General features: G+C 48.0%; 1 protein-coding gene across 4 annotated transcripts in view; it reads right to left on the bottom strand.

The window, feature by feature from the left end:
* 5-ht1 (serotonin receptor) overlaps positions 1-17,722 on the bottom strand; it is a 124,535-nt gene extending 106,813 nt beyond the window's left edge. The window contains exons 1-2 of one of the 4 annotated variants that reach the window (XM_076823145.1): positions 1,575-7,425; positions 1,134-1,382 (exon numbers count right to left, since the gene is read on the bottom strand). The gene's annotated coding sequence lies outside the window, so the exon portion shown is untranslated. Of the gene's footprint in view, positions 1-1,133; positions 7,426-17,494 lie in introns of those variants that run through there. The other 3 variants (XM_076823146.1, XM_076823147.1, XM_076823144.1) reach the window with 3 other exon arrangements.
* Between the last annotated feature and the right edge of the window lie 1,785 nt (positions 17,723-19,507).

Below are 19,507 nucleotides of genomic sequence, written 5' to 3'. Positions count from 1 at the left end.
TCGGCTTCCCCGCTGGCAGGAATCAGGAGGATCGGTCGATGCTTCGCTCGCGATATCGCTTCATCCTCCCGGGCGAAATATTTGTCTTAGAGCGGACTTTAATCCCACGATCCGCGAAACTTTCCAAGTGTTTATCCCGCGAGCGAGTTCGACGTATCTAGCCGCGATTAATTTCACCTCGCCCTAGAGATTTACGCGGCCCGCGTAAGTCGAAATGCTTCGAGGACTCCTCCGACTTGCTTGATTTACAGGATCGGCCGGATAAGAGGGGCACTTTTTGGAGGAACTTCGGGACGATTGATATTAATGCAGGCACGATATTCCGGCTGTAATTCGCGGCTTGAATATTTCAGGCGGCTCAGTAACATCGAACTAATCGGCTCGAGTGAAGAATTGATGAACGTTGGTCAATGTTAATCGATCGCAGCCAATTCCGCCCGAAGGACAAAAGGAATTAAGCAAGGGTGGCGAAGCTAGAGTGTCGCGGGGCAGAGATAAACGCGACGCTAAAGGAGAAATTAGATAACCAACGCCCGCTTTCAAATCCTCCGTTATTCGACTCGGTAGTTTATCTTTGTGCTCGGACAATGCATCCAGCCGCGCACGTATCCGGGTAAAATTTATACGCTTATTTGCACTTATACAAGCTACGGCGACACGCAAAACTCCATTCATTGTTGGCTTAAGTGTGCCCCGCGAATTTGCAGCCGGAGGCAAGACAGTTCTCAAGCTTAGTCGCTGATGAAACTCAAGCAATTAGCTGTATCCACCGTAAATAAAGCAGGCGCGGTGTTTTTAAGCGTGCTAACAAGACGCTTTTAATTGTATCGAGGCAATTGGAAGGCGCGGCTCGAATGGAAGCGCGTAAATTTCTTCGTTGCTTCCAGGGCGAACGTAAAACGAGGCAAGAAAAGGCTGCTGGACCCGAAGGCTTTCTTGCGCAACGTTTGATGAACGAACATTACTTAAAGGCGTTTCTTTTACAAGGAAATAGGTTCTCGCGAACTAAACGACGGGAGAAACTGACCTCGATTCAAAGTCTTTTCAACGGAAGCTAGGGTAGCTATTCCCGCGATCTAATAACTAAAGAATCGCCGCGGGGCATGCAAAAGTGTTGAATAACTCTTACTTACACTTTCAGGGACACAGCCGAAGATTGTCACGCGTTTCGCAGTTACCGTTGCCTCGTGCCACTGGTCACTGTCCGAGTTCGATCGCGCCCTTTTGCTAAAGGCACGAACCAAGCACGAGTCGAGCTTCGGGGGCGAAAAATTCCGAACCGTTTCTACCCGAGAACGCGGCGTACCGATCACTTTCACGTCCCAGTGCAAACTGAACGTTGCTTAATCCCGGCGGGTCGAGCTCTGTCGTCGCTCCGAATTCTACGGCCGCGAATTGTTTACAGTCGAATAGCGTTCGTCGGAGCAGCCAGCGATAACGTCGGCAATGTAAGGGGAAAAACCCCCTGTGTTTGACAGGAATGATACGATATCGCAGCTCGACGAGCTCAACCCTTTGCTCGGTGAGAACCTGCAGATGCTCGCGTTTCCTCGGACGATTGAAACTCTACGTACCTCGCGCAGCAACTTTTATTCCTCGAAAAGGAATTCATGACCGAGGGCCGGCGAAGTTTAACCCGCTAAATGGCTGAGAGCCCCGTCGTCGCGCGGAGAATATAAGGTCCTGCGTCATCCTACCGATACTTATGAGACCATTCGTGTATTCAGACACAGCTTCGACAAAGAGTGCTCTTCACCACGCAACAGAGTGATCCCTCGAATCGTCCCCAGCTTCTTCCCTAAACCAACCGACCGATCCAAACTCTTCGCGCAATCACCCGCGAAGTGCAATACAAAGGACAAACCCTCAACGATCTCGCGAAAAATATCTAACCGCCGGAGCTGCAATCGACGCGAGATTCATCGCGGCAGGAGTCACGAGGCACGGGTACGTGACCGTGCCGGGGAAACGTACTCGTAGCTGGAGTCCCGACGCGAGTCTGGTTTCAAGGGACGACGAGAACGACGTGCCTCGTCGCCCGTGGACGTCCTTTGCAGGCGGCGCGACGATGGCCCTGGGATGGCGTCGTACGTGATTCGTGAACGACGACGATCCCGATGCACACGCGGTCGCGGACAGTTTGACGTGGCTGAGCGGCCGCGAGCGATTAAACCGTCCGATCATTAGCAGGACACGGGCAGGCTGCTAGCAGCAGCCCGTTTTCGCCGCTTTAGCGGTAGGCTGGAGCCGCGGCGCGCATTATCGGCCCAGACACCTGCCGGAAATACCATTAGCGGCCATTTATTTCTAACGAATACCCAATCGCGACGGCCGATAATCTAGTGTCGGGCGCGTTTTAGCGGGGGCTGAAAGTAGCGGCTGCCGGCGCGCCCTCGTTTTTCGCCGTAGCGCCGAGCAGCCAGAGCTTCGAGGGAGAGGATTTAGCTCACGGGGAAGGGGTTGATCCGGGACCGTCAGGCTTTAGAGCGAACGTCGCTGAAAGAGAATGAGAGAGGTGTGATAGCGGGTATTACGGTCTTTCGCGCGCTGCCCTGTCGGTACTTTGTGTACTTTTGGTAGCCGCTCCGTAGCCCGGAGCGAGGGAGGTACCAGCAGTTTATCACGTAACGAAAGGGGGCGAGCTCCGAAAGCTACGGAGACGCTCGAACAGTCGTGGGGGCCTTGCATGCTTAATTTGCGCGGCAACAAGTATGGTTGCTGAGCTCTAGCCGGGAGGAACCGAGGGACGGCTCCGTCCAAGATCCTGCTTTACGAGTACAGAGTTGACGGGAACGAGTAAAAGGAGAAGCCTGCCACCACTTGGTCTTTAATCCTCTCATCCGGTTTCAATTAATACGAGAGCCCGGTCATCAATCGACATTCGGAGGACGGTTTAATTGGTTCGCAGCCGTTTAAAGTCGACCAAGGGGATACCCCTCATCTTTACTTCGCCTATTTCCCGTCGTTTCCAGGCTGGTCGTGGATTAAGGAAATCATCCTCCGGGAATGAAGTATTTGCACCGGGATGGGGTCAGGAGCCGGGCAATTTTTGTAGGCCGATAAGACGGGGCCTGGATTGGATCCGGTAAGAGGATAGGGACAGAATTTGCGACCGAGGTTAATGGACAGGGTGGACGGATGGAAACGAAATTTCCAACTGCAAAGGTTGGACGCGTTGTGGTACCTTACGTAACGCATTGTAACGCAGGTATTAAAGTATTTCTGGCACGTGGAGGACAAAGCTGACCCCGTTAACGACCTTGCTTAATCCGTCGACCTTACGCTCAGTGGAGCGAGGGTCACCATGCTCGATAAATCAATAAATTTTAATAATCTCGAGACGAGAGAGGAACAAAGGCCCCGATAATCACGTCGAGATCGTTTCTCCGAGTCCTCCGACAATACGACGGGGGTCTCGAGGTTTGCCTTGGAATTTGAAAGGGAAACGAAGCGAGGAGACTGGAAAGAATTTCCCCGAGTCGCGGGAAAAGAGCATCTCCCCCTTACGAGGGAACAATCTCCGCGTTCAGGAGGAAGAAAGCCAAAGATGTCTCGCGTTAACGATCTCCCTGAACCCCTGGATGCTCGACGTGGGGCGGAATAAACGTGGAGTGAGATGTATCCAATGAGATCGTTCGTTTTAATAAGAGAACATGGAGAATAGTTGTCGAAATTGTCAGCCACGTTACGCGCTCGGAGCTTCCCACCCATTTCCCCCGGCAACCCACTACAATGCAAATTGAAAATTTCCCGGCACCTTTGAGAGACTGACTGACTAGTCGGACCTTGCAGCCGCCTCCGTTTCGCTGGCGATGGAGCATTTGCATGGCCCTAAAAGGGACCGGGGAGGACCGTCCAAAGAAGTTTCTGGGAACAGTCGACATCGACGCGGAGATCGAAACTTTTCCACTCCCCGGCGAATGGCTTTAACTAGCAGCAAGCCGGAAGGTGGCGAGAGCAAAGGTTCGATTTAATCGTCGCGCTGGGAACCCGCTCGTTCGCGGATCCAGCTGCGAAACAAGCGAAGAACTTCCCTCCCGAGGCAACAACCCTTGACTTGGTCAAACGGAACGATCCACTCGGTCTGCTGCCGGCTAGAAAACGCAAATAGCAATTACGGGGCAATGTATTGTCGCTGGTGGCTGGGCAACTTGTCGCCGACGATCGGTGAAAAGCCGCGCGCGCCGGCCACGCAAACAGCAACGCTGTTTCCTTAATGGGAAAACTCTGGACGACGTCGTTGCGGCAGCTGTCGCTCGGACAGCTCCGGAGATCTCGCGGAGAAAAAGGGCGGGGAGAATGGATCGAGGCCGTGTTAATGCCAGTCGAAGGAAGCGGTAATTGCTTAATTCTCGTGGCTGGAGAGAGATCCGAGACGAGAGCCAAGGAACCGCAGGCTCCTGCTTCGTCTGCTCGCACGGTCGATTTATCTCCTCTGGAACAACGGGACCGGCAGCCCAGGGAAGAGGCTTTTTAATAAATAAATCCCCCTGTGCACGGGATACGCCCCTTTCGGGCCGGGGACAGCTGTGAAAAATTCAATTTGTCAGATGGCTGGATCCACGAATCGGTCGATCCACTCGCACTCGAAAAGAGCTGGGAATGTCGGCGGCTCGTGGAATTTAGATTTCGCCGTGACGGGGGTGCGATCAAAGGCGCGGTGAGCGACGATTTCGCGGCGATAAGTGAACTTTCTATAACACGATTTCGACAGGCAACGCGACCAGGGGGTGTCCACTCCCCTCCTAATTTTTACGTCGTCCGATCCAAGGAGCGAGTGAATCGTCGCAGGAACTTCACGGTACCCAGGTTTCTAGCGACTTTGGTCCCTTTCGAAAAACCCGGGGAGATTCAATTTGTCGAAAGGCTGAATCCCGAGATCGAATCGTTCGAAAGAGGGTGGAGGATCGGGCCGTGGAATAACGAAACGTTCGATCGCGGAGAATTAATGTCGAGCGACGTTCGAAGGAGACCTTTATCTGATCCTGCCTCTGGATGAAATCAAAGGGACGATGCATCTTCGAGTCGCGAGTGGTCTGAGCGAATCGATCGGGAAGATTTAGAGGAAGCAGCCCAGCACTTTCCGAAACGAAAATGGAGGTTATCGGCGGCGGTGCTCGAAATAAAATTTTTCAGACACGGCCAAGCCCCTATGCAGCGTTCTAAAAGGGAAACGATAAAACGTCCTTTGTCCCGGCAACGCCGAGCGATTTTCCTCGACGTTCCTCCGTTCGCCGGGGTCTTTTCGCCGGGAAGCAAAAATCTGGAAGCGAAAGATTCAATCTGTCGCGCGGTTCGAGCACAGGGATCGACTTCTCCGTGGGGGGTGGAACACGCGAGTTACGGCACGGGAATTCGACGCGTGAAATTGAAACCCTGACGGTCTCACCTTCAACAGACGATCACAGCCCCCGTCGCTCTCGCCGAGAGCTCATTTTATTCCCTCCGACACGTCGATGGCCGTGCAAGTGAGTAACCTCCCTGCGGAATTATCAGAAACAGGGGAAGCTTCATTTCCGAGCACAAATCTGGATCCGTGACACGGGTCATCGCTCCTCCGACTGTCGTGCGACACAAGCGAGAAGAGGCGAGAAGTAACGGGCGTCTGGACGATCGTAAAGATGCCGACGCTCGTCCCAGAGACTTTCCAATTTGTTTCCATCGTCGTGTTTCCCGATCTCCCTCCGATCGATTTGCCTGGGGACGAAGCCCTCAGCGCGGTGGTTTCCTTAAGGATCCCCCCTCTTTAGAACACCATGCAGCTTGAAGAACGAAACGACCCATCGATCTAGCTCCAATTCCCTCGACACCGTGTGGGTCTTTCGCGCGAAGAAGTCGGCAAGATCGAAGGTTCGGAAGGCGACGAATACGCGCGAGATCAAAGCATCCCCTGCCAAAGGCATCATCCACTGGGCGTTCAAGTGTCACTGAACGCTTCGATTCTCAGAAGCTCGATCTCCGTGGTATCTCACGGGGATCCAGGAGCAAACAGGATAAGCTGGGGTGCAAATATCGGAGATAAGATCAGTGTGTTTGCTTTCGGGCCTCCTAAACCGCGAGTAACGAGAGGGTCGGCCCGACAGCACGTAAAGTCCCTTCGCTCCCGTGCACGATCCCTCTCTTCCCGAGTCGCCGATCCACGACGACGACGACGTGCTTTTCGCGCGAGCGCCCGCGGCGATCGTCGACGAGCAAGGGAACAGCAGGGTGCGTAGAGTCCTAGTGACCGGTCGCTCTGCCGCTCAGCTCGCGATTTTCAAACAGCAGCAACGATCCCGGCCACAGTGCGAGGCCGAGCAACAAGTTATACACCATAAACAAGCGTACCAACCGACAGGCCTGCCGTTCACTCGCGTCGATCGCGGAGAAATCCAACGGATGGAGAAACGCCGCTGGGACCGCGACCATCCATCGATCCACAGGATCGGCGGATCCGAAGCGCGACGCGGACTACCCTCCAACGATCGTTGGATCCACTTTGTGGATCATCGATCGAGCGAAAGGAAAGGCGGTGCAGAATTAAAAGCGAGCAGAATCTTTCACAGATAAACCGATTTAATGTACCGTTCAGTCCTGTACGAGCGAAAGGCCTGATGATCCAGCCTGGATCTCCGTGGAACGGTTTGTTGAAATCGAGGGAATCACGGCGCGCGTTCGAGCGATCGTTCGGACGGAGGTGTCGCCGCGTAAACACGGCTATCGATATCCGATCGAAGCGGTCGCTGGACAGAGAAACGACGCGATCTTGGAGCGACCCGGTGGTCCGGAGTACCGTGCCAGTACTGGTACTGTGGAGTTTGTTATCGAGTAGCGGCGAGAGGAAAAGCGGGAGGGCAGGGTGGTGGCAGCTCCGCTTGGCTGACAAGTAGACAGAGATGGTATTACGCAGGCGCCGGCTCTTGGTTCGCCTCACGACCATCTTCCACCCCCTCCCCCCCCCCCCGACAACCCTCTAAACTCGAGTGCTCGGCCGCCCTACACGGCCGCCGATGCCACCTACACCCTCGCGCCGCGCTGCCCTGCGAAACCGTACCTATTCTTCGGAGATGTTCTAGACGGCCACCTGCAGACGAGCCGAGATAATTGACCAAGCGAACGGGTTCAACATCCAAGGGGTTGTTTAAACGCTCAGCTACGGAACAATTGGTGGCTCGTGGTTGTAGAAGAATTTGGGGGATGAAACGACTGGCAGTGACGATGGCAGAAGGGACGTTAAATCGTCGGAGAATCACGAGGGTCGATTCAATTCTGCGACTAGGAATGGTATTCCCCTGATACCCTAGGGTGCACGAACCCTCGGGCTTTTCACGCCTATCCATCTTCCGCGCCGAGCAGCTCGAACATTCCATTCGATTCGACTCGCCGGAAAGCCCGGATCGTTTGCGACTTTTCACGGGCCTTCCGCTGGAATGCCACCCCTTAATAACCGCTGCGCAGCCTACAGCTTGGAAAGCAGCGTATCCTCGGGAATCTGCTGGCGAATAATTACGATACCGGCCGACTTACGTATACGTAATCAGAAAGTTTATAACCGCTGGTCGCGTTGGTTTTTCTTTCTTTTTTTTTTTTTTTTTTTTGACGCGAATAAATCCTGCCGATTACGATCGCCGCGGCGTTAAAACGCTCACGCTGCGAAACAGAATTTCCGCCGGAGGCAATGCCGCCCTGGATAGAGTACATCCTCTCGGTTAACCGAGGCTCCATTATCCAAATTTTCCATTATCGGATCTCGATTATGACGTATTCTGTCAGGGACGCTCGACAAACGAACCCAGCGTAAAATCCTAGTCGAATTAACGGGATAAAACGTTCTCAACTGCGAATCAATCGCGCACGTGGACCGCAGAAGGTCGCGTCCGCCTTTTTCATCAGTGTTCCTCCATCGACAAACAACGATCGGTCCTGTTACCCAACGCGGTCGGAATTATGTCTCGATTCCCCATTCACGGCTATGCTCGAGACCCTTATTCTATTTCCGAACCTTCCCCTCGCCGATGTGTATTGATAGGGAGGCGTTATTACGTCGGGGCCGCAGGGAAAGCTCCAGGTAGCTTTTAATTATCTAACAGGAAGCACAGCGACTGCACGTGGCACGTCACAGCTACCAAGAAGCTCTTTGAATTGTGCACACTTTTATCCAACTCGCGAGAAAACTTTATAACGCTTTCCAGGGCGTAAGGTACACTTAGCGTTTGCTTCTCTAGACTCGGGGAAATCGCGCGAAAGATATCGTTAAGGGGTTATACCTAGTCATGCGGCGGAAAAGAGGCGAATGCTTGTGAATTTTTTTTTAAAAAACCGAACCTTATATTCTTACAGAACATTTTGCGCTTAAAAGAGCAACATTTAAAGAACATTTGGTAATTTTTTCGTGGAAAAATATTTACGTTTATAATAAAGTAACAACACATATCCAAGAAGCCTTTTTAAAAATTTGATTTTGCGGCGAGCACTGGCATTCGGAACCAGATTATCTAGAATAAAAAAACAAAAAGGATTTCGTTAGTATATTAATGTATCTTCTGATTGACGGAGAGAATTTTCCGAAATATTAATTTAAAACAAAATGGCAGCTATTTAAAGTTGAAATCCTGATTTTTTCGTGCAAAAATCACGCGAAAAAAATCAAGATTTCAACTTTAAATAGCTGCCATTTTGTTTTAAATTAATATTTCGGAAAATTCTCTCCGTCAATCAGAAGATACATTAATACACTAACGAAACCTTTTTTGTTTTTTTATTCCAGATAATCTGGTTCCGAATGGCAGTGCTCGTCGCAAAATCAAAATTTTAAACATGCTTCTTGGATGTCGCTTGTTCCTACATTATAAACTTGAATATTTTTCTACGAAAAAATTACCAAATATTCTTTAAATGTTGCTTTTTTAAGCGCAAAAAGTTTTGTAAAAATATACGCTTCCGCTTGTTCAAAAAAAATTCACAAGCATTCGCCTCTTTTCGGCCGCCTGATTAAGTATAACACCTTAATGCACTTTTAACATTTCCTCCACGAATACCTCAATTCGTTCGTCCAATTCCCATCTAATATCGGAGCCTCCAACTTCAATTCTGCCCTGTTGATTTTTTATTACCCCTTTCCTCAATTTGTTATCGACCAGCAGCACTTACGACGACGGAGAGTGCGCCCGTTTATTATTACTCGAAAATTCAGCCACGATATTTGACCAATATTTGCGCGATATTGGCCTCGGCCGCCGCCGATACGAGCTCGCCGAGTACTCGCCGTGTCACACGAGCTGGAATCGAACGTATGGTGGAATTCTTGGTGTTGGATTCTTCGAGTTCGATGCGAGTTTCAAGGTACAGCCAGAATGGCGAACGAGGAGGCGGCAGAGGAAGCTAGAAAACTAATAACTTCCGATAACGCGATCTTTTCCCACGAGCGACGTTACCTCGGAGTCAAGACTGGAAGCCAAAGATCATACAGTTCTTAAAACATATGTGTGTCCAATAGGACTTCTTTGTAGCGGGTCCTCCACAAAATTGAGTGCCTCAAAAGAAAACCAGCATTCAAGAATAAGCGAAGTAAGCTGCTCTTGCTGGCGAATCTCGAAAACAGCCAGTGCTTATCTGCACCCTGACGTTGCAGCAATTGAACACCACACACCGCGACTTTTCAATGCCTCTATTGAAAGCTCCGGCTAATCTTGCGAAAATTTAGCCGCGTAAATCGCGAACAAAGAGGGGGCAAAAAAAAACTAGGTAGACGGTTCAATGGTCTGGAAGCGGGGGGTGTAAACGGCAAGAGGCACGAATCTCTAAAACTCTTACCCCCCCGTCACGATGTTCTCCCCTATCGGCCTTCTATCGATACCCCGTTGCGTTCCTCGCACGATCACCCTACGTGGGAGCAGCGGGCCCGTCAAGGGAGCCATTTCGAGCGGTGGTTATATTTAATGTACAGGGTGGTACACTTAACTCAACCGCCGGAGACGTAAATTTCGTGGCTGACACTTTGCCAGAGGGAGAATTATTGCTGTTAAAACTCCAGCTTTCAGGGACTCGCCAGCCGCGGCAGCGATTTACTTTTCAGCGCCGGAGGACTCGCGAGCTCTTCAGCGAAAATGCTCTGCTCGCAGTGCGCCTTCGATAATAGAGGTCGGTTGCGTGTTGGGATGAATGAGCTGCAAGTGGTTGAAGAGGGTGGTCCGAGCGCGACGGTCAGGGAGCGAGTAGCGGGTGTCTGCTGAATTTAGACCAGCCCTTTTCGCGATAAACAGCCACTGTGCGCCGTGGCTGTCTCAAAGCGAAGCTGCCTTATTTACGCGCGCTTCGCCTGCTAATGTATTCCAGCGAAATCCAACGGAATCATTCCGCCAGCAGGACCTAATCAACGCTGTAACTGTTAATGAAAGGCAAATGTTGCCCGACGAGGAGTCGATGCTCGGCCAGAAATCCGCGGGCTTCAGACCCAACGCTGGGGATTCGTTCTCCGGAGTCGAACTGCTCAACGTCCCCCGAGAACCGTTCAGGATGGAAAGTAAACACGTTCGAACGAGGAGCGCCGCTTAACGTCCAATTATTTTTGTGAATTATTGTCGACCCCGCGGAAATTGAACCGGCAGCGGGGACGATTTACGAGCAACCTGCGAGCAAACTTTCGAATCGGATCGATCCGCCCTAAGTGGATTTAAGGACGAACAATGCCCGGCCGCCGCGGCGAAGTAGAACGACGAGGGCTAGTAAAGCTGGTTTAATCATCGAAATTGTAGCGCGCGGCGTCGTGGCAACGGAAACAGGCTCGATTCACGATCCGATGCATGTTCCCCTCCCCCCGCCCCGATTATATGCATATTCATCAGCTGGCGACCAGCTCGCCTTGTATCTGGAGAGACAGTTCGCGCCAGTAATTTCCCGCGATCGTAAAATCGGAACGGGAACAATCGGCCTTCCAGCCGACGAGCTTCTCCGTTCCCGGTGATCGTGCGCGCCTGTTCTTTTCAGCGGAGGCAGTATGTCGTTCGGTTTTTACGCGCCGGAGGTGTCGGGGGAAATGAAATTCACCGTGGACTAAACGATAGACGACAATGGCAGCGCGGAACAGCGAAAGCCGGCTGGAAGTCGCGCCGCCGGGAGACAACGCCGAAACGTTTAACGCCGTAACTTTCTCTCTTTTTCGTCCGACCGTCCGCGTGATACGCGTGAATTAGTGAAAGGGCCGGCTGGTGCTCTCGAGAGGGGAACGGAAAATATGCGGAAATGTGTCGCTAAAAGGACGCGCTCGCTCTGGAATCCCAGGCATGCGGACAAATTACAGAGCGTCGTATAAATAATCACAGTGCGGCATGTCCATTTCCATGCAACGAATTGCGCACCTGATCCAGCCCCCCTTCTACTTCCCTCTTGCCCTCCCTTTTAAACAGCGCGGCCCGCTGCAAGAGGATTCAGCGTTTTATTCATCGGCCAGCGAATAAATCGATGCCGCCGTCTCGAGCGGCTGCGATCAGCGTTCCATTTCCTTCTATTTAGTCTGGAGCCGCGTCGCAGGAGGCCCGGGTGTTTGGGTATCGGCGGATTGGTCACTTTCGTGCCCCGCATGCCAGGGAATAGTTGCGGCAGCGTGCGACGTGAACGGGACGGGGATATAGAGCGAGGACAGCCGCGATAAATAATGCTGGTCTGATTAATCCCTTCCCTGGGAGATGAGTTTCGGGGGAGGGGGCAGAAATTACGACGGCATCGCGTGTAGAAGGCGATGAAAGCGTTCTAGGCGAAGCCTTTAGGGTGTGATTCGTTTTTAAAACGGCGGGAAGACACGAGGAAATAAAAGTGACGAAATTGCAGCGAAAAGGAAAGGATCGCGGGAGAGACGCGTCGCGAGAGATAAGAATAACTTTCGTAGTTTCGAGGCTTCGTGCCACTGGAGGTCCGCGCAAGGGGTACGCGTGATTCCCCCGTGAATTACCGGCGCGTGACACCCGCGGCCTGGTCTTTTAAATCGGCGCGAAACGCTTTTCGAAATTCCTTCGCATCTCCGGGGATAACTTTCGTAATCGCGCGGAGGCATTTCGCACTCGGTGCCATTATAGTTGGCAAAATGGCAGAGATTGCGAAACTTCCGACCGAGCATCATGCATTTGCAAGTAGCGGAAATCCCCCCCCCACGATGGTGGGCAAGTTTCTTCCACGACGTAAGTTCCCGATGCTTTTTAAGTTGTGACGCGGCAGCTACGTACGTTTCAGCTCTAACGCGCCCTGCCCCGGACAAAAAAGAAATAAGAAAGCTACGTGCGAAAACCGGCACACGAGCTACTTGACACTTGATAGTGCAACATTGCTTTGAAAAATATTACGTCTAACGGCACAGAATTTCTCCGAGAATCGAGATATTTCTCTAAAATATTGCATGTATAACTAATCTCTTTTAAATTATCGTATGATATAAAATAACACGTAGGGTGAGTCCGGTATAGTTCGACCACCGGGAGAGTCCGGCCAGTGTTGATGTTTAAACCCTTAATTGGTATCCTGGGGTCAGTCATGACCCCAAGCGCGCAAGGTTCGCTGCAAAATATTTGGTTGTCTAAGTTTGTAAACTGAATTTCTAATTAATTTGATCATAATAGTTTAACTTTCTACGTAGGGGAGGCCGGGGCTAAAAGTTCCGATTTCGATAAAACATAAAAAATGACTGGAAAATAATGTAGTTATTCTCTTCACTATTGACTAATTTCTTGTTAAATTTATTATATCTTCTGATTTTAAGCTTGTGTTTAATATATTGTAATAGGTTTCCCATAGAAAGTAATTTATTTGCGGCTGATCGAAGCGGAACTTCTTACCCCTATATGGGGCAAGTTGTTATCGCATTGGGGTAAGTTGTTACTATGATATAAGAGTTGCTTTCTAATGAAATATTTCATTTTCTAATGAAATAAAGCAGAATTTTATTAATAATGGTTATTTATGAAGGTTCGGACCAACAAAAATGTATTATCTTTAAAAGAAAACCAAAAGCGACAGTTTTTATTTATCTTTACGCATATCTTCGATCGAAGTCGTGTCCCTTTCCGCCTTTCATTCATATGTTCGCATCTTAAAGCACAGCGGAAACAATTTATACATTTGCGGCAGGTCTGTGAAGATAGCACCCCCAAATTCGAATTTTTGGAAAAACTCAACGGCATTCGTTTGTCCATCGTTTGCCCACGTTTGCCCATCAAAAATTTTCGTTTGACCACCCTCCAAAAAAGAGTTATGAACAAAATAAAAAAATTGTCTTCATCACCCATCATGAATGCATTTCAATTTTTTAATAGAAGGATACGAATGTACCCGACCTGACCACGTTTGCTCACTCTCAGATTTCATTTGCCCACCCTCCAGAATTTAAATAAAAAATAAAAACCGCGAAAAAATGGGTATAGATGAAGCGATCGCGTTAAAGTTCGATTATTCTCGAAAATATTATCAAAATCGTTCTTTCAACGGTCCAGTTCGTTAGTTTAGATGTAGAAGAGATTTGCCCATCCATTAATTTCGAATGCCCACCCTTCAGAATCGAATTATTAATGAAGATAGCCAAGAAGTGCGGTACCCGTTGAAGCGATCGCGTTAAAGTTCGATTTTTCTGGAAAATAATATCAAAATCGTTCTTTCAACGATGCAGTCCGTTAGTTTAGATGTAGAAGAGATTTGCCCATGCATTAATTTCGTATGCCCACCCTCCAGAATCGAATTATTAATAAAGATAGCCAAGAAGTGCGGTACCCGTTGAAGCGATCGCGTTAAAGTTCGATTTTTCTGGAAAATATTATCAAAATCGTTCTTTCAACGATGCAGTCCGTTAGTTTAGATGTAGAAGAGATTTGCCCATGCATTAATTTCGTATGCCCACCCTCCAGAATCGAATTATTAATGAAGATAGCCAAGAAGTGCGGTACCCGTTGAAGCGATCGCGTTAAAGTTCGATTTTTCTGGAAAATAATATCAAAATCGTTCTTTCAACGATGCAGTCCGTTAGTTTAGATATAGAAGAGATTTGCCCATGCATTAATTTCGTATGCCCACCCTCCAGAATTGAATTATTAATAAAGATAGCTAAGAAGTGCGGTACCCGTTGAAGCGATCGCGTTAAAGTTCGATTTTTCTGGAAAATATTATCAAAATCGTTCTTTCAACGATGCAGTCCGTAAGTTTAGATGTAGAAGAAATTTGCCTATGCATTAATTTCATATGCCCACCCTCCAGAATCAAATTATTAATAAACATAGCCAAGAAGTGCGGTACCCGTTGAACCGAATAGCTTTCCGTTCGTTTTTTTTTCCGAATGAATTATCAAAATCGATTGTTCTTACCGTAAAGGTTAAAGGTGTTTGCTGACATGTTATCCACTTCAATTTGTATCGCTCATCGAATACTTCACACTTTTCACACATCTGCAGCATGTGCAGAATAATACCAGAGTGGTTTTCTAGTCATTTTTCACTAATTACCGCAATGATATCGCACAACGGAAAATAATATAACCTCACAGTTACTTCACAAACCGTAAATGAACGCACGATCTCGCAAGAGTTGCGCCCGAACTCTGTAGACCGACTGACTTTCGTGCGTCGTTGGAAACAATTCGAGAGTGTCGCAGACATCTGTTTACGTTTCGGCACGTTCGATGACGACACGCAGCGCTGCTACCCTAACTAAAGGGGCGCAGCGCCGAGTGCCACTGCCGAAACGTAAACAGATGTCTGGCGATACTCTCGAATTATTTCCAACGACGCACTTCTTGGCTATCTTTGTTAATAATTCGATTCTGGAGGGTGGACATACGAAATTAATGCATGGGCAAATCTCTTCTATATCTAAACTAACGGACTGCATCGTTGAAAGAACGATTTTGATATTATTTTCCAGAAAAATCGAACTTTAACGCGATCGCTTCAACGGGTACCGCACTTCTTGGCTATCTTTATTAATAATTCGATTCTGGAGGGTGGGCATACGAAATTAATGCATGGGCAAATCTCTTCTACATCTAAACTAACGGACTGCATCGTTGAAAGAACGATTTTGATAATATTTTCTAGAAAAATCGAACTTTAACGCGATCGCTTCACCTGTACCCTTCTTTTCGAGGTTTTTATTTTTTATTTAAATTCTGGAGGGTGGGCAAATGAAATCTGAGAGTGGGCAAACGTGGCCAGGTCGGGTATATTCGTATCCTTCTTTTAAAAAATTGAAATGCATTCATCGTGGGTGATGAAGACAAATTTTTTATTTTGTTCATAACTTTCTTTGGAGGGTGGGCAAAAAAAAATTTGTTATGGGCAAACGTGGGCAAACGAAGGACAATCATTTCCCACCGACAAATCATTAAAATCTTTTCATGGGGGTGCTGATGAAAATTTTTTTTTGCCATAATTTTCTTTTGAAGGGTGGGCAAACGAAATTTTTATGGGCAAACATGGGCATACGATGAACAAACGAATGCCGTTGAGTTTTTTTAAAAAATCGAATTTGGGGGTGCTATCTTCACAGACCTATATGCGGCGGGGCAAGTTTTTACGGTACCAACGTGCCCCAAGTCACGGTAACAACTAGCCCCTACCGACACATGTAGCAATTTCAAAGATTATTCTGCTTATACATGTATTCAAACGATAAACACTATTACACCATGTTCTTAAATGTCATTTGATCTATAAGAACGATTCAATCTATAATATCTACGTTAAATAATTGAAATAGACCAAAAAGTAATGATAGAAAAATTTTTACTTATCTGGTACGCGACTAATAGGTCCTTGCTTACAACCACACAATTCGCTGTCGCGGACGCTATTAAAGTGGGCGACAGAGTGGCGTGATCAACTCACACGGAAAAAATAATTTAAAGTACAACGCTCTTTTTATTTTGAAGATAGAGCCGTCGGAACAACTTACCCCCGGAACTTTTAGCCCCGGTCTCCCCTATCTATTATTTTATACATTACCTACGAACAAAATAGGTATTCATAGAGGTTGATCTAATGTCGACTTTACAAATTTCTGTGTCCTTTTTTATTTGGGGTCTGCCACGACCCCAAGATAACAGTTACGTTTGAAAAGACAGTATACCAGTTAAGGGTTAAGACTGAGAGACAAGAGAGAGTGCTGTGTGTCATTGACACAGAAGAAATGAATGCGCTTGTTGTTGGTCTCGCATCGACCATCGTCACGAATCCATACTCAAATTATAAGATACACTTAAGACTTTAAGTTTGAGTCTGAAAGTTTTTAGACCGATTTACAGTGCTGGCGATATTTGAAAGGCATGGTAGGTTTATTTACACTATTCCGATATTGGGGGATATACAGTAGCTCACAGCCATAATCGTACACTCTTTTAAAATTAATCCAAACGACTTGAGTCTTTTTTTTTGAAGCTAGAAGGATTAGTTTGCTAAGTGACGTGATTCGTCGTTTTGAAAAAAAAATGCACTTGGTCGGAATAGCAAAAAAAAATAGATAAGGTCGTTTTTAAACTTTTTTTTACGAGCCTGTAACGAAAATGCAAAAAAAAACCGTTTATGGATTTAAGTAAGTTATATACGCGCCTAAAATTTCATGCAAATCGGTGAAAGTTGCTCTGAGCTATAAACGCTTAAAGATCGCAGAATAAGATCGAGAATCGCTGATTTTGGGAATTTCCGCGATAGGATAGTCCAATCACATTAATGCGGGACAGTCCGACCACATTAGTTAAATATACAGTGTGTCCGTTTTATCTGAAAAAAAGTGTCTACCTATCTCGGAGAAAATGAATGGTACGAAGAATTCTTTCACACGAAAATTGTAGGATGTCGAGGGGACATAGCATGCTCGTATTTTTTATTTCTTATTCCTGTAACTGACATCGAAACGATTTCTAAACACTACCTACATGTATATTTTTTTTTACTGTAAATCCATCTTCAGATTCAGGGATGGAAAATTCCATTCTACAAGGTAGTGATACGTCGCTAACACAGTGGAACGAAAACGGATATGTGAGATGTGGAGAAAACTATTTCGAAATCTCGAAAAGCGAAAATTTGATTAAATGTGTGCGCTACAATCGTTGGTTTCACGATACTAACTAAATGCTCCAAGTACGAGAGTGTTTGCGATTAATGCGGAGAACCGAAGAACAAATAACACATCAATTAATTTCCTCGTGTATTATACTTTTTGCAAACTACACATTTTCTTAATTTTCAATGTCGATTTCACCCGCAGTGGGTGGACGCTCTAACCCCGACACGCAGGTGAGAGTTGCAGTGCCAATGTTTTTGTTTGAAAATGAAAATAAACATTTGAAACTATCGCACACTATAATTCATGTATACTCTAAATTGCTTGGGCTTTGCTTTAATTCGCATAAAACGACAAAACTGTGAGAGACAACGATGCTACTTAAATTCTTTTCCAAAAAGTGGTCGAACTATCCCGGACATACGATATAAAAAACATTCAAAATGATGCAAACAAAAGTATAAATGCGAACTAGACTCACGTGCGTCGGCATACGCTGAGCTGCACTACTTGCAGACCGTTCGCCGTAGTCGTACCACTGATGCACCGTTGCGATGCATTGAACGGCTCCAAGGAATTCCAGGGAACTGATGCAGGGCCTTGGAGAAAGAGCGAGAACGCCAGGCACCGGTTGTAGACACCGAAGAATCACAAGACACACGCGAAAGTAAATGTAGCTGTCAACAGGTGTTAACGCGACCGCGGTCACCGGAAGACTAGTCGTCAAACGGCCCCCATACCTCGGCGGTGAGCGATGAGCCAATTAACTGCGAGAGGAGTACCTCTGTGGTGGGGGCACAGGTAAAATTTCTGAAACCGCTTACGTGCGATAAGGAAGAGGGAATTCATAGCCCCCCTCGACAGTCGCCTCGCCCGAGCCAGAAAGCATTACGCTCGCGAAATTTTCTACGTTTCACAAGGGCCATCGAGTACTAAAAACCTTCAATATTTCAAGTTCCCACGGGCGAGAATGCAAATGACAAGCGTGCACGGTGGGTCGCTCGAGGATAAAAGCGAGCCTGGAGGTTCCCTACGAAAAAAATATTCCTCAAAGATATTTCGCCCTCGCCCGGTCCCTTATTTAGGTTAGGGATTTATTAGATTGCTTTTTATCTGTGAAAAACCGTCCCGAAGCAAACGGCGACTGTTCCCCGTGGAATTTTAAAATAATACAGCACGAATCCCGTGAAAGCTGACGGGAGTGCTGCGCCGCGAGGAATCGAGGAGCTCGGATTTGAACGTCTACAGCGTGGATCGCGATCATTACGGTGATTCGAGCTGGGTAATAACGGGATGGAAGTTTACGAGAAGAATTAAAATTTATCAAACTGGCCTGATTAACTTTCTTCGTCCGAGGCGTTCCTAGAAACCATCCAATTCGGCCAGGGAAAATAAAGTATGGCGAGCTTCGGAGCAGGCGCCGGCCCGAGTTAATGCCCCCTTTTATAAGGCACAGATTATCGTGGCCAGCCATCGAGAGATGCACCTCTGAATTTTCTCGGGGCGTTCGATTAATTTGCGCGGCCATCGGATTGCCAAAGTAGATCGTGAAAATCGAAGAATGGTGAGGTAGGTCGGGAGTTGGTCGCGGACCCTCCCGGACAAGTTTCCCCGCGCGAAATGAGGAGGAAACGCGAAAGGCGAGCCCGGACACTTGCCGCGATCTCGATTCGAAACGATTCAATAAAGCCCTGATGAGGAGAGCGAATTTAATTATTGACGGTGCTCGATGGCAGAAGACTTTCCGCGGTCGAGTAGTTTTAAATATTCCGCGGGTAGCAGGAAGCAATTATCGTGACCAGATATCGAATCTTGGCGAAACGAAGCGGGCCAGGGTTATTCAGATGTCCGAGCCCGAGGAAGGTTCTACCGGTCCCTCGAACCTTTGAGGGATTAAATGAAATGAAAGGGAACCGCGCCCCATTCTTCAGCATCGGTCTGCAATTTTATCGCACGAGTGAACATTTATCTGAGCAACAAAGCAGAAGCAGCTTCTCGTAACAGGAGAGACAAATTCCGGCCGGGGCGAGCCCCGCGATTCACGATGGAAAAATTGCCGCGATTCCGAGATACCCGGAGCAAATAATATTTTATTAACCCGAGATGCTCTATTTTCCAGCGGGGACCGGCGTATGAGATATTCCAATAAAAGGCGAGGAGAGGATCTCGCCGCCGCGCGAAACTTCAAGCACATTTCAATTCGACTAGGCATAATAGTCGATGTCTGCCGGTGGCTCGACGGACTAAACTTTTTCCCATTCCGAGGGGAGAGAACGGTGTCCCGCGGAAACTTTTTACTTCCGAAAATTGCACGTTTTTTAGCAGCCAGGCTGCCCCGCGAATTTTTCCGTCCACCGCGGAACGCTCATAACAAAATATTTCCGCGCGGCACATCGATTTTTTTTTTGGCATTGCTGCGTGCCGCTGCGAGGGTGCGGTTAAAAATTATCCCCGTGTGTCGGGACTGCCCATTTCCAACCGAATCGTTTAATCG

Source organism: Andrena cerasifolii, chromosome 11 (assembly GCF_050908995.1).
Source record: "Andrena cerasifolii isolate SP2316 chromosome 11, iyAndCera1_principal, whole genome shotgun sequence".
Classification (NCBI taxonomy): Eukaryota; Metazoa; Arthropoda; class Insecta; order Hymenoptera; family Andrenidae; genus Andrena; species Andrena cerasifolii.
Note: the sequence above shows the minus strand (reverse complement) of the source record. Positions and strands in the feature narration are given on the sequence as shown.